This window comes from Macrobrachium nipponense, chromosome 43 (genome assembly GCF_015104395.2).
Source record: "Macrobrachium nipponense isolate FS-2020 chromosome 43, ASM1510439v2, whole genome shotgun sequence".
Lineage (NCBI taxonomy): Eukaryota > Metazoa > Arthropoda > Malacostraca > Decapoda > Palaemonidae > Macrobrachium > Macrobrachium nipponense.
Window position 1 is genome coordinate 8,256,394 of NC_061104.1, and position 21,818 is coordinate 8,278,211.

At 36.6% G+C, this 21,818-nt stretch overlaps 1 protein-coding gene across 5 annotated transcripts in view; it reads left to right on the plus strand.

Moving 5' to 3' along the window:
* The first annotated feature begins 17,621 nt into the window (after positions 1–17,621).
* Positions 17,622–21,818, plus strand: part of LOC135213515 (serine/threonine-protein kinase 10-like) — a 230,948-nt gene continuing 226,751 nt past the window's right edge. For all 5 annotated transcript variants that reach the window (XR_010314149.1, XM_064247427.1, XM_064247428.1 and 2 more), the window contains exon 1: positions 17,622–17,811. The gene's annotated coding sequence lies outside the window, so the exon portion shown is untranslated. The remainder of the gene's footprint in view (positions 17,812–21,818) is intronic.

A 21,818-nucleotide genomic window follows, 5' to 3' on the forward strand; every position in this document is an offset into this window, starting at 1 on the left:
CCACCGCGGAGTCCGGGAGCTCGATTCTCGGACATCCCATTGAGGTGTTAGAAACGTGTATTTCTGGTGATAGAAGTTCACTCTCGACGTGGTTCGGAAGTCCCGTAAAGCCGCTGGTCCCGTTGCTGAATAACCACTGGTTCCATGCAACGAAAAAGCACCATACAAACATATGCCAGTTGTTACGTCACACAACACATTCTTAACAGACCTTTCCATCATTCTAGGGAGTAGAATATATTTCCCCCAAAGTTCGTAATAGCAGATCAATTCTGATAGTTCCTTCTGATCCCCTCTGCAACCAAGTCAGTCAGCTCCTTGCTGTTTTTTTGTTGTTGTACAATCTGCGAGCAACGTTGTCCCTGTCGGCTATTTTTCCCCTCCACCTGCTCAAGTGCCGAGAATGTTTTTGCAAGAGTAAGTTGTTCGCGTGCATTAGCGATAAACAAAAATATTTTCGCTCTATTATTGTCCCCTTTTAATGACTAACGCGCGCATTGACAACCTATTCTGAGCCAGAACTCTGAAATATCAAAGGTGGAAAAACAATGGTTGCTTTTAAAGCTGTGCGGTGACGGAGGGAGTTCGGCGGAAAACGCTGTCCGCTCAGATTTACTCCCGCCTCTAGAATGGACGGACTTTTGCGCGCCATCTATTGTTTGGCGGGGTGTAGCAGCTTCGGTTAATAACTGCTTCATTATAAAAGAGCGAATACTAATTATCTCTATATTGGTAGCTCAAGTACGTTGTGAAAAGGACTGCAAATGAGATCTATTTTCGTGAGCGACTCGGGGCAAACTGACACCTACCTACCTCAAGGGATTAGGATGCGTCGAAACTTTCTTCGCGGAAAATTGCGAATTAGAAAGTATTTTTTTATCCTTCATTTGGTTGGGGAGGGGGGGCGGGCCCAAGTTTGCTTTCTCGTGTATTTTTTTATGTTTCGTATCCACGAGTAGGGGGTTTTTTTGAAACAAGAAGGCTCTGTTTCAACAATTTTACTTTTTTTTTTTTGTGGGGGATGTGTGTTTGGGAATATTGGCGGCAAACTTATGTACACTTTGAGAGTGTATTAAAATTCTTATCTAGCCAGTCTGACTTCCATCGAAATATATCATTCATTCAGCACTCGGTATAATTAGCAAATAAAACAATGAATATACTCTCTTTCATTTTCCAAATCTTATATAAACTGCTTCGCTTCAGAAACCAACAGAGCACAGAATCTGAAGGTCACTTGGCACAGGTGTGACGACAGATAACAGTTGTAATTCAACGGAACATCTGAAATCCACCTTTTCTCAGAACGCCGAGAATTTGTGTAACAATAACACACGGGATGAATCATACTCATTTGGCTTCTTTTAACAGCTGGTCGCCGAATCCTGCGTCAAGTGCTGGTCGCTGGTATAGTGGTTAGTGGCTAGGTATGCCTCTCATGAATTCGCGCGTCCCCCAGGGCGACGGAAATCACTGGTTCTGTATCATGATCGGTAACTGCCGCGGTGTGGGGTCAGTGGTGGGAGGTTAAAACCAACATATTCTTTGGAAGCTTGAATTTCAAGCCAAAGGCCCCCTGTGTGATAGTTTCATATGAATAGGTTTCATCTACTGAATAAAAAATAAAAGTAGCTAATATTAACTAAAAAAAAAAAATAAAATAAAACAGAAGATACCTGAGGAGTTCTTGGTCGTACAGCACTTTAAGTTGAAGTGGTTTGATGAATAGAAGCTCAAGCCATCCATATGCCAGGTGAAATACATATTATAAGGTATGCAGCGCATAAAAGAGTGACCATTGAAGGCCAGGTGTGATATTTAACTCCTAATTACATTCAGATTGACATTTAAAAATGAAAACATCAGCAGAAAAATTCTGCCGTTAATAAGAGCAGTTTCTGCTGAGTTGCTAATTGATTTTCTGACATAAATATTGATGCAATATTTTCGTCAGACTACGAGATAGGAAATGGAGTTGTCTTGAAAAATTCTTGGTCTAAAGATTCACGAAAAAATAGATTTTGAAAGAAAGTAGGCAGATAAAGGAAAAGATACAATAAAGGAAAAAGTAAGACACAAATGGATACGCTTGACACCCCAAACTAGTTCTTTTAAGCTCAGCAAGCCAAAGCGGTGATAAAACACTACATGTAGTGCTTTCAGAAAAGAAAAAAAAGTATGTAACTAACTCCTAAAGAAATTCTGCTGTAAAAGTAAGTTCATAACATTGTTAGTTGAAAACATATAAACAAAATCTGATCCCGTAAAGGTAGAAAAGACAGACTGCACCAAAGATGATGCATTTGAGGTTATGTGTTGTCGCCTAAATGGGTGATAACGTGTGGATGTTTACTCGACAGGAAAAACGCCCAAATAAGTTTAACGGGAGCAAGGAATTTCAAGACTTAAATTGACAGGACAGCTTAAGGTTTAATGCAGCCTTTGGTCAAGAAAACAACAGATCAACGCCTGGAACGTAGAAGGGAATTTCAAACGAAAGTCGTGGAAGAGCAAAATCGTTTCGGGTGTCGCGTTAGGACAAAGTGGGGTTCCACGCTGGACGAGTGGTTTTCGAGCTGGGCTGCCAATCCGGTAGTCCCAGGTTCGATTCCCGGCTCGGTCATCGCGGAATAAGAGAAATTTATTTCTGGTGATAGAAGTTCATTTCTCGATATAGTGTGGTTCGGATCCCACAATAAGCTGTAGGTCCCGTTGCTAGGTAACCAATTGGTTCCTAGCCACGTAAAAATATCTAATCCTTCGGGCCAGCCCTAGGAGAGCTGTTAATCAGCTCAGTGGTCTGGTAAAACTAAGATATACGTAACGTAGGACAAAGTGGGCCTAATGTGGGCCAGAAAAAATCTAGAAGCAGCGTGACTTTGATATGGAATATAAAACCTTCCACAAAATGTTGACGAAAGAGATGAAAGGGAATCGATGTTTTTAATCCAGTTGCTGAAAGAGACCTTTTAATGGATTAGCTCGAAACACGCAGTAATCAAAAGGTTACAAAGTTATATTCCTAAAAATACACAAAGTTCAAGAGCGCATTACAGTCGCACAGAGCCCGTGTAGACAGGGCGTGGGCCAGCTATTTGACTACCAACAGTCATAAGCAGAAAATAAGGGCAAATGATGAGAATACTCACCTTGAAGAACCATCTAAGGTCGAAGGTGAGCTGAAAGATTAAAGATCAATCGCCCCAAGATATACAGATAGGCTACACGGAATTAGAACATGAGGAAGCCACTAGGAAGCGCAAATAACATTAATACTCTAATTTTTAGATCATTAGAAACTTATTGATAGCATACTCACATTTAATTGGATTTTAAGTTTTATTTGAACTGACTTTGGAAAATGACGGTTCCGGGAAACTGTCAAAGGAAATCCGACCAAAAGGAACTCCAATAAAAATCATACACAGTGGTCCATTATGTCTTAATTTTTTCTTTCTTTCTTTTGTCAAACAAGTTGGGATAAGAAAACTGAAATTAAATTAGAGATGTACGAGGAAATGTTAATAAAGACTTATTTAATGGAAGTAAAAAATCAATATTTACTTGAAAGTGGAACTCTCAGCGATATTATAAGAATTCTCTTGGTTCTTAGGAAGAAATACGAATCAACTTTGAGTTCTCGAAAACCACAGCTTTCTAAACTCTTGAAAAGTGCGCTTTGTAATATTTTGAAAAGGAGGACTCATTAAGAACTTGCACATTAAATCCAACTGGTTCTAGAAAGGAGGGACTTATCGGGTTCTCTAGAATAATGATCTCTTGGTTACTGAAAGTAAGAAATCTTCAGTATCTGGAAAGTAAAGGTTCCAAGTTCTTGAAAATGATGAACTATGCGCTATTCAGGTCCCTAAAAGAGAATGTTCTCAATCTTGTACTGTCAGCTGACACTAGTTTACCATGCCTACCTTCAACAAACAATTAATATTCTTATAGGGAGAAGATTCTAGAAAGGTTTTAGGAAAAAAATGTCCCATCACTCGACTCCCTTTAAAATCGTGAAGTTATGACAGCTTTAAAAACTATTCCCAACTTTTCAGAAAGCTGTTTTGAAGGTAACAGCTAATCACTTTTCTGCTCTAAGTAACTGGTTCGAGAATGCCAACCCAAGGCGTGCTCGAAAATTGTCTTCAAATCTGTAGCTAAAAAAGAAAAAGAGGAGCGCCTCAGTGGTGTGGTTGGTTTGGTGTTTGCTTCTCGCCTCGGTGGTCACGGGTTCGATTCTCGGGCATTCCATTGAGGAGTGAGAGATGTGTATTTCTGGTGATAGAAGTTCACTTTTGACGTGGTTCGGAAGTCACGTAAAGCCGTTGGTCCCGTTGCTGAATAACCACTGGTTCCATGCAACGTAAAAACACCATATAAACTAAAGAAAAAAAAAGAGGGTGTTTCATTGGGGTGAAACACCGTATCTTAATAAGTCCAGGAAAAAAGTTATATAAGCTGTTCCTATGTCCGCAATGACTTCCTTTGCCTGCAAGCAGTCCTTATTAGTCAAAGATGCGTCATAAGAATAAAATGCAACTTGGCAATACTTCCGCCTACGTCCCTTACCCCTCTTATCACCCACCCACCCACCCCCGCATCACTCGCTAACTGCCTCCCACATCATCGCCTTTTGACCGATACCTACGCGCGCTCACCTCTTCTCCTCCTACGCTTCCCGTAACTCCGATGAACTTTCGCTTGCTTAATGGGAAAGTCCGATGCCTATCAATCAGCTCTCCATTTTCAGCAGATGAAAGGTCAGCGAGAGATACAGGTGAAATTAATATGTTACATCCAAATCAGCTTCCCTCTCACTGCCAGGGATTATGAAGCTTAATAATTGCGCCACTTCCTCTCCGTGCGCCTACATTTCATTCAAAGTCATGCGGATGAAGGGGTTGCGGTGGTCTGGACAATAAAGTGTCATTTAAACATTCAATAAATCTAAAATTGTTAAATCATAGAGTCGTCTGTTGCTGTTAATCATATCATAAAGATGAACTGCCATCCATGCTACAGTCATTGATTAGTGCTAGGGAGGAATATAGTGTTTTATACTATATCTTTATGAAAGTATAATGGGAAAAATTGCCAAGTAAACCACAATAGTCTGTTTACAAAAACTATAGTAATATGCAAATAATGTCACTCATTTACATGAAGTTCAAAAGAATGAATGGGACACGTAGTTAATCTCAAACAAAGCAGGCGCTAAAGCTGCGGGGATTCTCGACCTTATACAATTATAGCCTACAAAATGTGAGTAATGTAACTCTAACAGAAACACAGGATGAAAGCAGTTTCTGAAAAAGTCAAAAGTAAATCAGCAAGTCCTAGCGACAGGTTAACGCGATCACTTGAGGAATTTCCTTAAAAGTTTCATTAGGCTTATCCCGAGCTATCAGAATCTCAAATATTAAAATGTTCTAGAAAATACGTCGCATCGGCAGGTTGTTGTGAAGCGCCGTTACACAGACAAAACCACAACCCTGAACCTGAACTTGAAAGTTTGAAACTACTAATAGTTAACACCCTTAACTAGACAGCTGAGGTTCGTTAGAAAGCTTGACAAGGACAACAACTTTGAATTAGGCCACATCAACACAGTAGTTCGTTCGTCTGTATGATAAACGTAAGTAGGCCTTTTGGCATAAAAACAGGTGCTACTTGAGTAGCGAGGATGTTGTCCTAATGACACCGACAAAAATTCAAAGCTGATTTCATCTAGAGGGCTCTCATTCATTGCTCAGATAAGCGTTAAATCTGATCTCTGTAGAGAGTATATCAGATATTGCTTGCCAACGGGTGATCTCGTCTGAAATCAAGGGGGAAAAAAGTACGTATATCAGTAATGGGCCATTTTTTAAATATAATGCCCACATACTGGCACAAAGGCAAATCGAAGGACATGTCCCGGGCAAACTATTAAAGAAAACGTGAGCTGATTACGCCTAACTCGGAAAGCCATTAAAAAGACTGAAAAGCAACTGATGCACCATGACGCTTCTCTCCAACCTTCGCCCGCCTGAACGCCGCGCAGTGAGCCCCTCCAAAGCCTCCACGCAGCTTACAAGCACCAAAGAAGATTACGTGCCTTTTAATAGCTTGTCCGAATAGCAACAAACAGTTCTGTTTCTGCTGGGAACATGGATCCATCTTGCCTGATATGACATTCTTAGGAATATAATAGGTCTTGGACTGTTGAATATAAAATTCTTCTAATTAATATTGAGCTTATTCTTGCGAAAAACACATCTTCGATTATTAAAATATTCAGTACCACGCCATGCCTGTCTAAGTTCGAATTTATTCAAACTGAAAAGATCTTGGACAATTTGATTGCAAAATGCGTCACGAATTTTAGTTTTCTTCATATGAAAACTATCATGGACAATTCAGTATTAAAATACGTCTGGCACACTTCGAATTTATTCGCAAGGAAAAATTGTGAATTGACAACATGCAAATTTCATCGCCATTGTTTCCTTAGATTTACTCATTTTGTTTGCGAATCGTAAGACCAGGTAGCGATAGTTTCAACATCTTTCTGAGTACCTGTAAGCTCCGTTTAAATGCGCAACATATTCGTTATCTCAATATAACTTGTTGGTCTATGGTGACCTCACTCTTTGAGGATGAATATGAAGACGGCTTGCTGTGTTGACATTCTGTGACATTGTATCTATTGACAAAAGTTACCCAATTGACTGACATTGTTCTAACACCATAATCTGACGTCAAACAAGCGTGGTTCTGCGTAGATGAAAAAAAAAACACATTTGTTAAACTAATTATGAAATACTTAATTTCTATTGATTGCTGAATATACATATACAGGGCTGAATATACAATCGAAAGTCACGTGAAACTAATGACACAGTTGGGAACCAGCTAGAATAAAGACAATAATGAAGGCGAACATTCAACATTCCTGTTCTGGTGCAGTAACCAATAGTGCTCCACAAAACATCGTGAATATTTAATGAGATTGCGCTAAAACTGTGTATCTAATCCAATGACGTAGATATCATGCCTGCACCTTTATTGTAACAATATTTATAGCTGCCGTGGTTTAAAAATCCAATAATTTTGCTGTCATTTGCTCCCCACACCTTACCAATGACAACGCTACTTTCTGGATCTAGCTTCAACAAAGAGCTAAATTTAAGTTTTCCTTAGCCTAAAGACAGTGACTTATATCCGGATTCTTTCTCTTTCGAACTCTCTCGCTCGGGAGGAAACGCTGATTAAAACATGCTAACAAATGACTCACCCATACCTACAGAAGAATAACGACTTGCGCACTCCATTCACAGGTATATCAAACAGGAACTATGACTTCGTCTACTTCTTTCAATTTCCTTCGAGGAAAAAGGAAAAATATTTTGGTTTGGGCGTGCTTTGAATATGCTTACGTTAAGCAGAAAGCAGTATACCCCAGTCATAAAAAAAAACAATTGATTAATGCCTAGAAACCAAGAAAAATGGACTACGTAGCTGGAAGGAAAGCCAAGTCTACTCACATGGCAACGTCCATCCTGAAGCGATAGCGAGGATTATTATATGAATCTGGCACCTTTAAGAAAGCAACCTTCGCGCTGTGTGAGAGGCATATACTCGTATGCAAATGAGTTTGTACGCGTAGCTACATCTACACATATACACTAATATCCCCCAGCATTTTTGCAACATGTGACAATCAAAATTCCTAAAAGGGACGAGGCGCGTCGGATCATAGGCTCCCAAATGTCACCGTTTGAGTAAATGCAGAATAACAATTTTTTTTTTTTTCTTGCCTATGACGTCAGAACAAAGTTAAAAGACATTTTCAGTAGATCTTTCAATTTAACATATTTACCACGTTTCCTTCATATCACTTATATCAATCGTACGTTCGTATTTTATTTAATGTTTTTCTTCTTAATTTCACTATCTCGGACACGCTTTTTTTATGTATTCTGTTTTCGTATGTGAGTATTTTCGTCTTTTGGAAGTTAGCGGGTCAACCCATCTTCACCATAAAGGCTGATAGATAAGTCTGTAATACTTAGAATTTGATGTAAGTTATTCCCTAGGTATAATGAATTGGATATTAGGCAGTTATCTACAGCTTGATATATATATATATCTAAATTAATGATATATATATATATATATATATCTATATATATTATTATATATAATATATATATATATAATAATATAATCTTTGAGGGCTGTAAGTTCTATCACGTGATTAACAACGTGCTATAAACAGAGCTAGAAATTGCTTTAGAGTAAGGCAAAAGACCTCTCACTCTGGTGTAATAAGTACTTTGTTTCACATTCCTCGTGGATATATATGTGGATATATATATATATATATATATATATATATATATATGTGTGTGTGTGTGTGTGTGTGTGTGTGTGTATGTGTGTGTGTGTGTGTGTGTGTGTGTGTGTGTATTTACACAACATATATATTGTACATCAGTGTCTGGATGTCTACTTAAAAATTTTGCGTGATATATTAAACAATAATAATGAGACAAGGATTATAATACCGAAGTATATTCGATAGCTCAACTAACGCCAAAACGAAGAAACTACTAAGTAAGCAGCAGTGGTTTATTATAATCAAGAATGAATTAGATAATGTTACACATGTTTTCCATTACATAACTTGCAAGAATATACAACAGTTAGTTTTAGTATAACTTTTTTCACAGCTAACGCAGGGAACATGACCCAGATATATGCGAGATTTTGACATACTATTGAAAAACAACATCCATGAGACTTATATGAGTAGGGCCAAGGAGCAACTTGCTCGTAGATCTCGAGAAACAAACTCTTGCGACTCAAGGACTAGAAAAGATGCGAAAACTTGGAGAGGACAGATGAATGAGGGCGGAAGGGATAAACAAGGAAGATGTAGATAAGGAAGATCTGCATCCCTTTTTTTTTTCTTATGATTCAGTGATAAGATTATGAACCTAGAAATGGACATCAGTGTCTTCCTTACTGTCAGTCCCTTCTGTATTCAGCCATGTTATCAGTTTTCTTCTTCTTCTTCTTCTTCTTCTTCTTCTTCTTCTTCTTCTTCTCCTTCTTAGCTAAATCCCCAGTAAGGTTCCTTTAGTTAATGTCTGTACTCAGCACAATCCATTATGCTGGCAAATTTCACGCATTTTCATCGAAGACATATGATATATTTTCAACCTCAGATATTTACAATATATCTAAGTAAGTGCTTCTCTCTCTCTCTCTCTCTCTCTCTCTCTCTCTCTCTCTCTCTCTCTCTCTCTCTCTCACTTAATAAATGTTTCGGTCACTCCACAGACATCCTAAATTTCGAACAATATCTGACACGGTCGATCGTTAACAACGAAAATGCAGTGAACCTGAAATACGTCGTTTCACAAAGGGAAGTAATACAGCATCGCATAATAAATTCATGATTACTTGCGTGGCATAGATAAAAATGACCCCCGGTAAAATGTCAGGGTTTGACAGGTATTGACGTAATTGAATGCCGGTGACCAACATTACACCTAATCCTTACAAGTGAAAGGGGAAAAAAACAGGGGCTTTGATAAACAACAAAACAATATTCATAAACAGAATAGATTTTATTGAATTCAGAACAATCTTAGTCATCCGTATACATTTTATATATTTTTACCTTTACAGGACACGTTGATATCAGCCCCATATTCACACACTCCCGTAGAGAGGTAGTGTCGTCAGTGCAGCTCACGCGGTGCACTGTAAGCATTGCCAAAGTTTCTTTGCAGCCCCTCTTCGTCACCTAGCTGCAACGTCTTTCACCCCTTTTACTGTACTTCCATTCATATTCTCTTTCTTCCATCTTGCTATCCACCCTTTCCTAACAATTGTTTGATGGCGTAACTGTAAGGTTTTCCTCCTGTGACGTCTATCAACCCTTTTACTGTCAGTTTCCATTTCAGCGCTGAATGGCCTCGTAGGTCCCAGTGCTTGGCCTTTGGCCTAAATTCCATATTCAATTCCTTTCCACACACACACACACACACACACACACACACAAATCCACATATCTACAGCTTTACATGTCGTGGTTCTCATTCAAGTAAGTCTATCTATGAAGGAGGCGTTTAAGTTAAGCCATCACAATCTCCCTTTCATCATTTCTCAGCTACAAATGGAGCTTTTGTAAATTCCCTTCCAGCATCATATCTTACTCTATCCTCCCAGTCTACCCAATCTACATCTGCTTTTCTCCTCAAAGCTTTATTCTCAACCTGGCAAAATCATTTAGGCACAGTTTACTTGTCATACCATGATTCATAAACTTATAGCAAAACAGATCGTGTTAGACTAATGTGTCATTTCATTCAGACTGCACATTGTGTGATTTGACTTTTTTTTTAGCATTTCACTAAATTCCAACTCAAGAAAACCTGTAGTGGATCTGGCGCTGATTATATTTTGTGTAAAGTTCGGTCTACAAGAAATGACCTGTCCCTTGCTCTGTTGCTCGGTGATCTTTAAACATCTAAAAGACCGATCTTTCCGCAACAATATGGCCTTATTCAGCAGTTCATTTTGTGACGGCATTCTGATACGTGTCTCGAAGCCATAGGAAAAAGCTGGTCTGTTGATGATAAGAAAAACACACTGTTGCTGAAGACTGGTAAAATCAAGCTTTAGTTTGCCGAAATCCCTGCTGATGAAATGGTTATAGCAAGCCCTCAACCTACACCCGTCATCTCCCATTAACGAGACTTATTTGCAGTTAAAGTTCATGTTCCAAAATTATTATCATTTCCAAGGTACTCCCTCTCAGGCGAGATTGTTCACTTGCCCTGCAACTGTCTTGTGATCATAACTTGACCCGGTTGCAGAATGGAGATTTTCTGTCTTTTTGATTCTAAAAAAAAAATTTTAATTTCAGCTCTAGTGTAGGAACTGTGTTTTCAACTGGTAAAGTTACACTTCTTAAAAAGTGAATTTTGTGATACTTCTTGTCCATTTCAGTTTCTGTGAGTTTTGCGAACTTCTTCGCTCGCACAAATTTGTACTAAATATCCGAATGTCAAAATCGATCAATTGAGGAAAATTGTTATTTACTGATTTATACAACCAGTCTGATACCTACTTCCTTCTTTTTATCGCATTTCCTTTGCCATCTTGCTGACAGCACAGCATACTTGTAACGTAAATTAGTTCTGTTCACATAAATTTCCACACTTCCATTAGAGATATTTTGGATATTCTTCCTTTTTATTGAGTCCAGATGTTCCCATCAACGAGTTCTTATTCTCTTTTTCGTCAGTTCTCGTCCTATAGATCCATTTTCATTGTACGAGTTTTACAATTTATATGTTTAATATTAACTCTAAAGAGAGAGAGAAAAAAAAAAACAATATAGAAAGCTTTCAGATTTCAAGCTCTTCAAATACAATCCTACCACTAATTCTTCTAGAAATTTGTAGGTCAAGTAATTAAACAGTGTTGTGACATTTTCTACCATATTCTTGATTTCGGAACCCACTCTCCTCAGAAACACTAATTGGTTTAGCTCAGTGCATATAAGTCAACCAATACCTCTTTTGAACTACTGTTTAGCTTCAAGTAACATTGTTAAGAACGTGCTCAGAACATCGGCTAGTTTAAACATTTTCTATGTTTCTAAGTCTAATCCTCACCTCGACCATAAGTATGGCTTCCTTAAGATAAGATCCGGAGACCTTCATTCTGGCTTTACAAAACTTAGCTCTCTCTCTCTCTCTCTCTCTCTCTCTCTCTCTCTCTCTCTCTCTCTCTCTCTCTCTCTCTCTAAGTTTCTCTTAATTTAATATTTTTTCGATGGTGTTTTGCCATGAATTTTTATTACCCTGGTATCCTTTCTCGCGGCTTTGTCCCTCATTTGTGTAAAATAAATGTATGAATGAAAGAATAAACTTTTGCGAAAATAAGTCCCCGCCAAACTAACTTATGACCCGAACACTTTGTAATCTCCAAGCTATGCAGATCAATAATTGACATAATTAGATAACAATTTATTTTCTCTCCGGCTGTAAACATATCATCACATGTGTGTCTTATGGTTTTGTCAGTGAAATTCCCCTATAGTTTATTTTGGTAACCGAAATATCCCGTTAAAGTGAATTTTACTAACGCTGTAAGTCTTTTATTTATTGGGAATTGGAGAAATCGAGACAGTCGTAGTTATCAAACAAGCTCGGTCTTTTAAATTATGAAAACTCGTAAAAAAAAAAAAAAGAAGGCTATATGATCCGGCTGAGATGCACTTCACCCTGCCCTCTCTGCTCTTCTTTTGAATTCCTGTTGGAGAGAATAATGAAATTATATTTAAAAAATGATGAAAAGTCATGAAAAGAAGCAAGGTATATGATACGGCTGAAAATAATGCACTTTACCCTACCCTTTCTGCTCTTCTTTTGAATTCCTGTTGGAGAGAATAATAAAGTTACATAAAAAGGAATCAAGATTTCTCAGATCTATTGATTGATTAGTCACAGAGAAAGTCAACCTTGTCTCCTCTCCCTTTTTTATGCTCTGTTTTATAAAATCAGAAGAAAAACCACTTGTCCTTTTCGAACGAATATATACTTTTAGAGTTTAGTATTATTCCTCAATTCAGAAATGATATAAATACAAAGAGCAGCATTCCTCTGTATTGCATCATAGTTTGAAGATCGAATTGTCAAGATAGCTCCAATGAACCACGAAAATAATCATTAACCGATGTTATCTAATGATAATAACAAGACTAGCTTAAAAATGTTTCCTCAAAATCACACCGCAGTTATCTAGGAAAATATTGTTCTATCTGTGAGCACAGGAGCTCATCTATAATCGTATCTGAAAAAAACATACTTCTTCGGGCTGCTCTATGAGCAAGAGCCCGTGCTGGCATAAAGTCAGCTTAATCTCAAACAACAACAACAACGAGAAAAAGTGTAAATGTCGTCTTTTAAAAAAAAACTTCAGTACATACTTCTGAATGCTATTATGCGAACTCCGAACTCACTAGACTGAAGAGAAGTTTATTCACCTGAGATTTGGATCGTGACAACATACAGACACAAGACATGTTTTTAAGATGGGCGTTTCTAACTCATTAGACTGAAGGGAAATTTATTTGTTTTGAAGTCAGCACCGTAACCTGAATTTAACTTCATGTTGGAACCTATGAGATAAATAATTTCTTTTTATCTTTCGATAATTTTTTTTAGAATTTTTTTACAAGACTTATTTTTGATAAGTTGCTGAGTAAGCCGACTCACACTTGCATAGATGTTATGAATTGTTTCATTGATAACTCACTTGTTATCATATCAGTAGGGTTTCCTTTTAAAACGTCACAAGCAAGAAAAAAAAAAAAAAAAAAAAAAAAAAAAAAAAAAAAAAAAAAAAAAAAAAAAAAAAACATTGATTCATATCAATAGGGTTTCCTTTTAAAAAGTCACAAGCAAAAAGAAACAAGCAAAAAACAAAACAAAAACAAAAAAACTTTGACTCATATCAGTAGGGTTTCCTTTTAAAACGTCACAAGCAAAACAAAAATTAAACCTTGATTCATATCAGTAAGGTTTCCTTTCAAAAACTCACAAGCAAAAGACAAAAAAAAAAAAAACTGATTCATATCAATAGGGTTTCCTTTTAAAAAGTCACAAGCAAAAATAAAACATTGATTCATATCAATAGGGTTTCCTTTTAAAAAGCTACAAGCAAAAAAAAAAAAAAAAACATTGATTCATATCAATAGGGTTTCCTTTTAAAAAGTTACAAGCAAAAAAAAAAGAATTGATCCATATCAGTAGGGTTTCCTTTTAAAAAGTCACAAGCCAACAAATAAATAAATGAAAATTGATTCATATCTGTAGGGTTTACTTTTAAGAGGTCACAAGCAAAAAAGAAAAAAAAAACATATCACTGGTTCTTTTGTGGAGAGCTTAGGTAAGGGAAAAGATGTGAGATTTTTGCAAGTTTGCTACACTTGATTTCTGGTACTTAAAACAAAGTGACTGATTAATATTCAGTTCTAAATGTGATTTCAAGTACTTAAAACAAACAGATTGATTATCTCTAAATAAGTCTTCTGAATATATATATATATATATATATATATATATATATATATATATATATATATATATTGCCATCAAATTCAATATTATAGTACTATCCTCTAGTGACAGTTGACATTCCACCGAGCAAGGAAATGTTGATGAGTTGCAAAAGTCAAGATATAAATACCTGATGACCTATTTGATAATCTTTAGTCATATTGCAATTCAGATGATAAATGGTGAGAGTTGCGTGCATACACTTATATTCACTTCACAGGGCATAAACCAATCTTTTCGATGCACAATCTGATTTGATCAAATAAGATTCTTTGTTGTAATTCTTATTCTTTTCGGTTTGTCTAATTCGACATCCATGACTAGAGTGAAGCCATTTCATGGTTTTCTCTCTTTCTCTCACACTGAGTCGAAATCGTATTTGCGTTATTTCCTTAACCTGCTTTTCATTCCTGCTATGATAAATGATTTGGAATGAAGAAATAAACTTAACCTCATAACATTATTGCTTTTAGAAGAAAAAATAAAGTGGGGCGATGACTAAACCAGAGAACTGAGATAAAGATTACCAGTAAGACGTAACGACCCGTCCTCCTTAACGTAGGTTGTAGGAGGTTTAGAAATTATGCGCAAAAAAATAAGATAAAATAAAATAAATAAATAAATTCGAATAATTTCCTTCGCTGAATCCTGTGTAAGTTGTAAATGTTTGTAAGTTATAAATGGTTTTATCATTGGCATACTTCCTTCTGAAGGTAGAAGGATGGTGGTTTCGTAATATCAACTTAATATACCACCAACAACCCTAAGTATTTCCTTAAGTATAAGTCCCCCAGGAGTCCCAAATGTGTGAACTAACATCAGAGCCCAACAGAAAAGAAATCGTTATCAGCGTCTAAAAATATATTGTAAAGACAGTATTAACAAAGCTACGGTAAAGTGTCCTAGAATCCTGTTTTTTTTTCTGGAAGGCTGAAAACAAGTGAAAAGATGATTTTGACTAATACTGTGATAGAGTGCGTTTTGAAAAACCTCGGGCGCGAATAATTTACTGACCTGAATAATATTTGCTTAGTTAGAACAAAGATAAACACTGCCGAAATAAGGAATCGTTACACGGAATGCTTCACCAAACAGGATTTCTCATGAATGGGAGATTTTTTTCAAAGGCAAAGTAGCAAAGTCCAAAACTTTTTTATTTATTTCTTTTTCTAGAAAGAGAGAGAGAGAGGGAGAGAGGGGGAGGGGGGAAGAAGAAGAAAGCGTAAACGGTGTATTGTATACTAGACATTAAACTGATTTGCCTAAGCGAGGAATAGTTTGAGTAATTATGTTTATGGTTACATCCAACATCAAAACACGAGTTGCAGATAAAGCCGAGACTAAATCCAGAAACAGGTAAATGAGGTTTTCTCGTCGGTTTAAACACGGCAACAATGAAAGGCTTCGAGTTGAACACTAAACTAATGACTCGTGATCAGAACAATCGTCATCATCAACAACAGAGGAATCAAACAATTCCAGAAGCATAATGCAAATCCAGCGCCTCCCAATTGTACCGCCAACATCATTAATTCTCTCAGACAACATCGGCATCGCTCTGTCAAACTGCGAAAACTTCCAATAACAAGGTGTCCATTATCGGGAAATGTATTGTAAAGTGCAAATCCTAAGGATCACATAATGGAGAGCGCACAACTCCACTTGGGTAATCATACACAATCTAGGGTGATAAAATCTGTGTTTTTGATAAGATAACATTAACGAAGGTCACAGTGGTTTGAGGCTTCTCCACAGCATAGCCATCATAAACTAATAAAATGTCTTAATTCAACAGGAATGATTCGTGTAAAATAATCAAGTTATGTAGATATAAAGCTACTTGTTAAATGAAACTTTCGAGTTTATCTGCCTAGTTCAATTTTTTTTTAGCAGCATGGAACAGTTATCAAAATGAAACGAAATAAATGATGAGGTAATTTTTAAAATTATAGACTTATTGGAAATGCGTTATTGATAAATATACGATTTTATAACAGAATTATAATGTATAAATAAAACGTAACTGTCTTCAACGGCGAATCCTAATGACACATCTATAAATATTTCGTCCCCATAATAAACTTACAACTCTTTGCTGGTTTTACGACCAATGAAAAACTTTATTGCTTGAAAGGTATAAGTGTCACGTCACTTCACTGCGTTTCACCCAAACGAGGGAAGAAATAGCGTTTACAGTTCCACAATTTATGAAGTTATTTAAGGACGGAGCATTTGAATGCTCACTAATTAACAGCTGGGTCCACCACCATTGTTTTCATTTCTTTTCGTCTAGTATTTCATGACCGGTCTTTTTCTCTCATAATTATAGTAAGACAACTTCGGCCCACAACTTCCCTCAATCTATTCTATGTAACCTCAGAATTTATAGATATTTCTTATATTCAGGGCAATATGGGAAGATTCAACATTAAAAAAAATAAACGTAAATCAGGTTAGCGATCCCATAGCTTCCTCTCTCTCTCTCTCTCTCTCTCTCTCTCTCTCTCTCTCTCTCTCTCTCTCTCTCTCTCTCTCTCTCGTTCGAGACTGGTGTAGATAATACACCCAGTTCTGCGTTTCTCGTATAGACAATTTTGTGTTTTCAACAACAATTATGATAAAACTATTTGAAACACAAACTGGAGACACTTCTTTTCCAAGATGTGTCATTTGAGGACTTGTATAACAAATGATACTCTTTTAACAGTAGCTAAATTAAAGTATGCAAAAACAATCGTGCAAAGGAAACTGTGATAAATGTAGCATTGTGATTTCGTTTGTATTAATATTTTGCCCGTGAAATTTCCTGCACATGAACTGTTATAACACAAATTTCTTTCTTGTGCTTTTTAATGCAATATCAGATACCACTTTAAAAACAAATAAGTTGTCTGAGATAACACATGCGGTTGACGTAGCCTCAGCCATCGAATGGAAATGCAGGATGATGAAAACATAGTAATATATTGCTAGTATATGGAACACATTTCACATATCCTGTCTTAATCTGTGCTTGTCACCGAGAGCGCCAAAAAGCAAACTTTTCAGCATATTTTTTTCTTTTGCCTGGAAGGAAAACATATCATGGAAAATTACCGGCCATAAGTAAGAGAAATACTTTTACACTGTTTACTAGTAAATTCTTAATAAACATTATAGATTCTTGACGTTATGAATTATCTTTGTTAACATGCATTCTCCGAAGGCATTGCTCAGCAAAACAATTAAAGAGCGATATATGAATCTGTAATGATGAGATTATATCATCTTACGGCACATCTCTTTTTATACATGGCTTAGAACAAGATTACCTTTATAAATGACTGTGACGATCATTGCATTTCATGAAGGGCATAAACGACACCACTTTTTGCAAAACGTGACATGCCCCAGAGCGCGGCTGCGAATATAATAAAAGTAAATAAAACTTTGCTGGAATAGAAAACGGGCATAACACTGAATCAGCCCTAGACTCGTTCTCCGGTCAGCTAGTAGTCGAGCCTACAGTAGTTGAGGTGTGGTGATACACAATATGGCGTATGTTGTGAGACGTCTCTAAGTGAATTACGTTATTTTGTTATGGAAGTAAACCGACCTGAGTGGATTTAGCCATCGCGAACGTTCCTTGAATGATTGTAGTGAGCTCTCGTGCGATTCCGGAGGAACCGAAGGGCTTGGAGAAGAGGTAAAAGTGTTGTTGACATTGAGGTCTCCGAGGTTTGTTTAGGGTAGGCTGGGCTGACTGGAGACGTGATGACTAAGTTTGGCGATTGCAAGACTTTCCTTTACTCGGTTCTGGGATAACAGACCCTTTGGTAGTAGGTTTCGGGATGCATTCTATGCCCTGGTGGCTCGGCGTACACTAAAAAGACAAATTTGGCGTGATGGGAAAGTCGACATACGACTGGTATCGTTTGCGAAGTCCTTTCTAGGTTAAACTGTAGGGTATGCCTACTCCTAACCTAGTTTGGTGTAATAAGTTTATTTCCTACGACTTTCACCAGGACCAGATGATCCTAGTTAATCTAGAACCTGGGAAAGAAAATACCCCGGGAAAAACGTTAGGTCCGATCATGGGTTAGCCTAATTGGCGGGCAGAGACACGGAGTTAGGGTATGGAATAACGGATCATGTAAAGGGACTTTGCGGGTCCCGTTTGCAGATATTAAATACCGCATAAGCACATAGTTTCTTAGTAACTGTCTCGGTAATTTTTTGTTCAGAAGGAGTTTCTTAGTAACTGTATTGGTAATTTCCTGTTCAGAAGGAGTTTCTTAGTAACTGTCTCGGTAATTTCTTGTTCAGAAGGAGTTTCTTAATAACTGTCTCAGTAATTTTTTGTTCAGAAGGTACAACTGTATAGAAAAACATCAACTGCCATAGCTAGTCTAGCTTGCCACGGAATAATTATATAGATCTACCACTGTCTCCAATGAAATATTAAAATTTACAGAAAGCCGAATCATTAAGTATAGGCTGTGTTTTTGTATGTATTGAGGAAATGTAGCTAGGCCATCTAAATAACCAAAATGTTCTAATTCTTAAATAAGCCAAAAGTGCATTCTTTAAGGGCATTCACAAAAATTATCAGGCATTTCATAGTTTTTGGAGAAATGTTTTGGGAATTTCCTAAATGTTACTAGGTAGGCTGTAGGGTAAAATACTGAATGGCCGTCCTCTACCGTAGCATGACCATCTTCCTGAAAAAATACTTTAACACGTCTTGTAACCCAGGATAGACGTTATTCAAGAGGCATTGTCCGTCAAAGTAACACCTCAAGATCTCTACTTTCCTCTCAAAGTTTTTTCTACCAAGTCAAAAATTAAGTCCATTATTTCCGATTTTCTGAAAAGTGGTTGCACTTTGGTAGAGGCCGGTCATTTTGTATTTCACCCTATAGTCTATGAACAGTTACTGTAAGCCATATTTCAGAGAAAGTATCTGCTTACCCATTCATAAAGTTGGAAGTAGGCTAAGTGATAGATTTTCATTAAAGATGGACAATGCATCCGAGTTGCCTCAGTGTTTGTTTCTATAGATGGTGTCAAAGATAATTTTCATAGATATTATCAGGACAGATGGACTATGATGATTTATATTAATTTGATATACAGAATAAAGTACCTTGTACTCTATTTTGAAATAAAAGAGTAGTTAATCATATTAAAATGTACTTAGATTGTAGATTAAAAGTTGTGATACAAAACTTTATAATATTTTAAACAACAGAACGACAGTCATGTAGTTAGTGAAATGGTTCAATAAAAAAATTTCAGAATTATAAGTAAGGTTCATATTTTCTGTAAATTGAGTCCTTAGTGTCCTCCAAAACTGTCATTATTGTACCATCATGTGATGTATTACTCCCTACTATGTAGTATATCTGCGTAAATGATGTTACCGACTTTTCTGGCCTAGGTCAAAATTTGAACAGAAATTAGCTCAGCTCCCCTAACTTTTTATTCTTGGTTACTTCAACAAGTTGGCTACATAGCTGGTTGCTATTTTATGCAGCAGATGTTCCTTGAGGTTATCATTATATTTTTTTTTTTAACTGTCCCAATCATGTTTTAGTTGTGTAATGATTTCTCACCAGATTCTTCTGTATTTTGCATTTTTGCTTGAACTCCTATATCTAGTTTAGTTCTTCCATCCCCTTTTTCATTGATTTCCTATGGTTTCCTGCATATCTTTCCATTGATCCCACATAACTGTTTCCAAAGATTTCCCATGGCCTTGACATATTGTCAGCCTACTACTTTATTTTCATCAATGTACTTCTTTTGACTAAGTGTTCCTAATCCCTTCTCACCACATGTTCATACCACCCAAGTTTGTATTCACTATTGGGTTAGTTTAGGTATCTTTCTCATTTTCATCCATGCTACATTTACATACTTTTTTAATACTCTTTCATTTCTTCTTTCAAAGTCCATTGTGTCCTCAAGGCAAAGAAATGGTCCACCTCTTTCGATACCTGTCCGTTTATCACAACAGAATCATGCCTTTAATTAGAAAAAATTAAAACTGTATGGTGAAATGAGAAAAGAATTTTTATTCTTTGTTTAGAGGGGTTCAATGAAAATTCTCTTTGATAAGCTGCCACTTTGATGGGAGATAGTTTGAAACACCCTGCAACATCTTTCACACATCATATTCTTGCACATCTTGCACACCTCATCCCAGTGCTACCTGACATAAGAATATTCAAGGTTGAATTTTTTTTTAGAGATGACCTCATTGTCATGCAAAAAGAAGCCTAAAAGTTATAAGTGGAAATGAAGAAATCTAGATAATGTTAACATTTCAAAGGGAAATGAAATAATTTACCAGCCTTTCTGAGGCCTCAGTGGTATGATTGGTTTGGTCTTGGCCTGCCACCTCGGTGGTTGCGAGTTTGGTTCTTGGCCATTCCATTGAGTGGTCAGAGATGTATATTTCTGGTGATAGAAGTTCACTCTCGACGTGGCCCCATTGCTGAATAACCACTGGTTTCATGCAACGTAAAAACACCATACAAACAAACAAAACAAACGAGCCTTTCTGAAGTTTATGCGGTTAATGTACTAATTTGGTTGTATGTCACAAAAGGGATTGAGAAATTCAATTGAATCACTCAATTGCCTGATGTGAAAACAAGGTGGTAGCCATAGGGTTATTGGGAGGAGTTAGCCTTCTTTATTTAATTTTTATATAACATCCATAACTTAAGTACAATCAACAAATTAAGGTAGCCTAAGTGTGGTCGACAGCCGTTCAGTACCACGTGATGACCTACGTTAGGTTATGAATCATCCTATTTTTTTTCAGTATATTGCTTAACTACTATACTAGTCTGTGCTATATTTTCGTGCTTAATAATTTTTGTGATCACTTCTATGTTTCTAACTGCATACCTAGTGATTTTTTTTTTTTTTTTTACCTTACATTGGTGCAGTTTACTTACTTTTGGTTTTTCCATTCCTAAATCCCCAGATTCTTAATGGTGCTCTTCATAACTGTTAGATAGATAGAGGAATTATTAACATATAAATTTGTGGTTAGCATCAACAATACTATATAGTACAAATGTATGAAATGGGAGAAAGGGAATCTGAAAAATTTGATTCAAATACTGAGAGGAAAATTAATTTATTATGAAAATGAACTTGCAAAAAGAGATAATTAAAAAAGTGAAAAGATATAATTTTAGAGGAATTAAGAAAAGTGAAGAGAAAACATTTTAAAAGTAACTATCAAATAAATGGCACCCAGTTTTATTTAATATTTCCAGCAAACTTTAAGACTAAATGTAAAATCTTGGAGATATTTGAGAAATGACTTGACACGTTAAGAAGTTATTATGACGTGGAAAACAAGTTAGATAAGAAAAAAAAAACTGTCAGATATACAGGGCATGCCAGATGGACCAAGTGAGGTCTCACGAAGGCTTCCAAAAATAAACATGAAAGATGATGTTGAAGAAGAAATATTACTTTGACAAACTTGTATATGGTAGGTGGTTCATGTGAAGCAGGTATCTCAAATGCCTTTCATCTTGAAATAAGACTTGATCCTGATATGCCATGCAATTGGCTACTTAAGAGTTCATTTGTTTTCATATACTACTGTACAGTTTGTAAAAGTTTTCACTACGAAAATCACAGTAATTCTTTCAGTTTAATGGCATAAAGCACTGTATTAGTTTAATG